This window comes from Mustela nigripes, chromosome 4 (genome assembly GCF_022355385.1).
Source record: "Mustela nigripes isolate SB6536 chromosome 4, MUSNIG.SB6536, whole genome shotgun sequence".
Classification (NCBI taxonomy): Eukaryota; Metazoa; Chordata; class Mammalia; order Carnivora; family Mustelidae; genus Mustela; species Mustela nigripes.
Genome location: NC_081560.1, coordinates 152474931 through 152480512, shown reverse-complemented (window position 1 = coordinate 152480512; position 5582 = coordinate 152474931). Strand labels below are relative to the sequence as shown.

General features: G+C 36.6%; 1 pseudogene; it reads right to left on the bottom strand.

The window, feature by feature from the left end:
• Positions 1 to 3718: 3718 nt before the first annotated feature.
• Positions 3719 to 4123, bottom strand: LOC132016449 (mitochondrial import inner membrane translocase subunit TIM14-like; annotated as a pseudogene).
• Between the last annotated feature and the right edge of the window lie 1459 nt (positions 4124 to 5582).

Below are 5582 nucleotides of genomic sequence, written 5' to 3'. Positions count from 1 at the left end.
GGCAGTCCTCTGGCTCCCGCTGAGACGCAACACACACTGCTAGGCAACTGCTGGGCGGACTCTTGGGAGCGGGTGTGGCCACGCGGGAGGGTGGGCGGGGCCAGCGCGGGTAAGGGCGGGACCTGAGGATCCTTGCCCCCAGGCCTGTGCCGGGTACCTGTGTGTGGCTGGCGGGATGAGCACTCTCCCTTTCTGGGTATCTACACCACCACCTCCGGGGTGCAAGAGAGTTGTGGTGTAACTTGCTTTCTCTTACCTGACTGCCAGGTAAATGGGAGACTTCTGCCCCGTGTGGCAAGTGTTAATGATAAATACCGACAGTAGCCAACATTTATAGCCAGTTCCAGAACGTATGTGTCAGGTGACGTGCTAGGCACGTTCTGTATATTATCTTAATCATTTTACCATCCTTATGAAGTAGGTTGTGTTTTGTACTTTGTATTTACAAAGCTGAGGCTCAGAAGAGGCCAAGTAACCTTCCCAGGCAAGCCAGGGGTGTCGGAGGGACAGGAAACTCTTGTAAGGTGCCTGTCTATAGGTTTCTTTTTGTTTATCTTGCCTAGGATTTTTTGAGATTCTTGAAACTGAATTTAAGTCCTTCACCTGTTTTTGGAAAAATGGGAGTCCTTATCTCTTCTCATATTGCTTCTGGTTCCATTTTCTCACTTTTCAGGGACATCAGTTAAATACATATACATATATATATATATATATATTTTAAGATTTTATTTATTATTTGACAGATAGATCATAAGGGAAGCAGGCCTCTGGCTGAGCAGAGAGCCCGATGTGGCGTTGGATCCCAGGACCCTGGGATCATGACCTGAGCCGAAGGCAGAAGCTTTAACCCACTGAGCCACCCAGACGCTCCTAGCTAAATATATTTAACTGGGACTGTATTCTTTATGTCTCTTCCTTCTGTGTTTTTCTCTTTTCATTCTTCTTTTGCATTATATGTATATATGTGTGCATACACTCATTCATTTTTACATGTAATTCAGTTTGCTAATTTTCTCTGTAACCATGTTTTAACTGCTATTAAATTAATCAATATGGTTGTTTTTTTCAGTTATTTATTTTTATAATTCTAAAGTTTCAGTTTGATCTTTTTTCAAATCTGCTGTATCACCTTTTATGGTTTTCAGTTTCTTGCCAAGTTTTTTTAGGTTTGAGGTTATTCTCGATCATAGTAAAAATACTTTATAGTCTGTAGACCTCACATGTCTGTTTCTCTTGTTGTTTCTGCTGGTGTCTGCTTATCTTGTCTAGAGTTCTTGGTTTACTTTAATTGTGTACTGGACATTGTATTAGAAAAATTATTTGTAGGAACAGTTTGAGGCCAAGGGTGATGTTATCTTTCTCTATAGAAGACTCCCCCCACACTCACTGCTTGCCAGTTCCTAGTAACACCAGCAACCCAGGATCCCTTCATACAATTTCAGGGTTTGAGATTATTTGAGCCATCCAGATGGCTTGAAACTGGGCCGCAGGACATGTGGAGGTTGGTTCATTTATATTTTATCCTCATTCCTGCCCCAAAGAAGGTGGTAGCTAGCCAGGATTCCCCCTGGGTATTGTTGGACTCCAATTTTTTGTATGCCTAACACTGCAAAGACTCAAAAATTGCATCTCATCTTCTAGGCTGCCTATTCAAGGATCCCTAAATAGCCCCAGAGTAAAAATACTTCCAGTGCTATGCTTACTTATTCTCATCCTCTCCCTGGTCTTGATCTAATGAGCTCTTCTATGATTTTAAGAATATATATATAAAATATATATATACCAGGAGTGGCTCAGTTGGTTGAGCATCTGCTTCCTGGTTTTGGCTCAGGTCATAATCTCAGGGTCATGGGATCAAGCCCCATGTTGGGCTCCATGCTCAGTGGAGAGCCTGCTTGAGAGTCTCTCCTTCCCTCTTCCCCTGCTTCCTGTCTCTCTCAAATAAATAAATAAATAAATAAATAAATCTATCTTTAAAAATATATACGTATATGCCAGATATTTAAAAATGTCTTCTGTAAGAAGCTTCGTTTGAATTAACTAGTCTACCATTACCAGAGGCAGAGGATTCCCTGTTGAGAGTTTTGATGGAGCTGCATTGAATCTAGAGATCAATCTGGGGAGAATTAACATCTTTCTAATGCCTTCACATTCATTATCTTGAAATACCTCTCCTTTATTTAGATCTTTTTCAGTGTCTTTCCATACATTAATATCTGTATTATAATTATAATATGATTATCTGTGTATAGATCTTCATGTCTTTTGTTAGATTTATTCCTAGGTTTTATTATAAATCATGTATTTTGTATTGTGATTTTATTGTTTGTTGTGGTGTATAAAATAAAATTGACTTTTGTATATTGATTTTATATAAGCAACCTTGATCTTTTTAATTGATTTGTTAATTTGTTTACAGATTTCTTTTGGATTTTCTTTATGGAAAATCACACTGTCTGCAAACAAAGATAGCTTTTTTCTTTTATTAAGCCTTTCTTTCCTTTTCTCCTTATTTTATTGCACAAGCTAGAACCTGTAGTGCAATGATGAATAGAAGTGGAAATAATGCATATCCTCACTTTATTCTACATTTCCCTATTTGCAATGATGTATATTGTATGTTTTATGTAAATGTTAATGTCCAGCTAATTTCTTTTCTACTTCCTTTTGCAATGGTTTTTTAAAAAATTATGAATAACTGTTGAATTTTACTGAATGCATTTTAATGATCTATTAGAGTGGGCCTACATTTTTATTCTTTAAGCTGTTCATGAGTAAATGACATTTAGCTATTTTCTTGTTTTAAAGTTTTTTAAATAAAGTTTTTCTTGTCTTAAAGTTTTTTAAATAAATTAAAGTTTTTACTTTAATTTCAGTTGATTAACATACAGTGTCATATTTCAGGTGAATAATATAGTGATTCAACACTTCCATACATCACCAGTGCTCATTATCTAATATTAAACTACCTTGCATACTTGGATATACCTGACTTGGTCATGGGTATATTATCTTTTTTATATACTGTTAGAGTTAGTTTGCTACTGTTTGATTTAGATTTTTTTAAGTGGGAAGATTTTAAACTATGGCTTCAGTTCATTTAAGATTTATAAGGTTGTCCAGAAATTTTATTTATTCTCTCATTAGTTTTATTTTCTTAAGGATTTTTATCTAATTCTCAAATTTACTGGCATTAAGTAGTTGATATATTTTCTGGTTATCATTATAATGTCTACTGCAGTAGTATCTACCTTTTATTCATTATATTATTTCTGAATTTCTCTTTTTATTGGTTTTACCAGAGATTTGTTTATTTTGTTATTCTTTTTAAAGAACCAACTTTAAAAAGATATTTATCACATTGTATTTTAATTATGGGTTTATCAATATCCATTAGATTGGGGGCTCCTTGAAAGCCAATGATTGTTGCATTCATTTTGCCTTGACATAGGTAACAAATTATTTGCTAAATGAATAATGAACACTATTTCTATTCAAACCATATGTATTTACTCATAATTTCTGAGTGTTAAAACTCCAACTAGTCTATAAGCTGATTTAAAATACTCATATTTAAAGAAGAAGCTTATACCAAGGCTTTGCTTGAAAGCCTGAGCTAAATCATTTCTAAATTTGTAGCTTTGAGGCATTTTATCATTAAAAGCTGGCACTCATACACCTAAACTAACAAGAACTTAAAATTCATGACACACTTTCTTCATTTTTTAGCTTGACCTTCTTGTAAATCTTTAGCTTCATGGATTTGGGCTGCTCTATAAGGAGATCTTCCCTTGTCTGGGTGATTTAAAAGCATAGTTCATTGGTGAATATCTCCTATTTTTCCTTTATTGGCTGTAGGTTTGCATCTACACCTCATATTATGTTGCTTCTTGTTTTATCATTTTGGGTTCAAACACATCTCTATAATGCCACCACTAGAGGCAGATTTTAGTAGATTTTGAAAAACTTGTTTTACTTGAGGCTTCATATGTTTCATGGCTTGCCAGCCATAATGGTCTGCAAATCCTGCAGAGGCAATGGTCAGGCCAATGTGTACCACACATGGCTCTAACTGTGGCTTGGCTCCCCACCCTCCATTGAATGCATGGTCAAAGAACCCCATTTTCTTTTGTTTAACTTCTCTTTAACTTTGTTTTCTCCTTCACTGATAGTTGTCCTCCCTTTGTTACTTTTTGACTTTACTGTTCCTTCTACTTTCCTTAAGTTTAGGGCCTGACTCTTTTTCTTACTTTGTAAGTTACACTTAGCTCATCGATTTTCAGTCTTGCTTCTTTTCTGATGTATTTTAAGGTTAAAATTCTCCTCAAGGCATCAGTTTTGCTGTATCCCAGAGGTTTTGATATAAGGTATCTTTATTATCATTCTGATCAAAGTATTTCTAAATTTCCATTATTATTTCTTCTTTGACCCAAGAATTTTAGAATAACATATTTCTTTGATTCTGGAATATTCCTAATGATTTCCTCTTCGAATAGTGCTTTCCCTCATTCTCTCTAATCTCTTCTTCCTGAACTACATGTACCTTCCCTGTATTTTTATTCCTTTCTAATGTTAAACATATCAATCCCCAGAGTTGGAGATAGAACAGATTTATCATCCAGTCATCCCATCTCTGAGCCTGGTGCTTTCCCCTCCACTCCATTCTGTCTATGCATGTTGGTGCAGGCTTATGTGCAGACACCCATCTCTACACCCAGATTTCTGCCAACATGATCACAAAAACCCCCTGAAGCCTCTCTGCCCTTCACCCTTTCCCCATGCCACACACTAGGAGAGACTAAATTCCTGCCTCTCTTTCTCTCCTGAACCCTGTATCTTTCAGATGTCCACCACTGCTGCTGACCTCAGACAAAGCCAAACAGATCGTTGACCCAGTTCACAGAACTTATAACAAAATTTGAATACCATTTCTGTTTAGAAACAATGGCTAACACCGTCTTTCTTGGTATTACTTTTTATTGAATATGGACTTATGGTCTTTAAATATTTTGAATATAGTGCTTTCAATATACAGTTCTTTAGTCATACATATTTCTTTAAAGCACAAAACTATAACTTAAAATCAAAAGGCTATAATACACACGTATATATTGCCATAAATCTAGAACAATTTTATAAAAATAGAACTCAAATGTCAACTTTATGTATCTTGGCAACTTAGTGGTATCGTAAGGTGGCCACAAGCATGTTTATTATGCATGACTCCCCCACAGTGACTGTCTCCATGTTTCATTTTCCATCTCTTTGGGGACACTTGGAACAGTCTCCATTACCAGGATCCCCCAGAAATGCCCATGGCCATGGCTCAGCATTGCCTTTGCATAAAGTCTCAGTGCCTCCACTTGTTCTTGGAGGGGGAAGACCAGCTTCCAGATTCTTCCTCAGAAAGAGGAGGTGTTCCCTCCTGCCAAATGTCCACAATCCCCCACTTCCTGAAGCCCTCACAGTGCATGGTTGATATCTGAATGTGCAGAGTCAGTTTCCTTTCCTTTTGTGCAGAGAATGATAGATGTGAGTTTGGCTCTTTAAAATCAGTGTGAAAAGTTTGAAGCAAATTCATC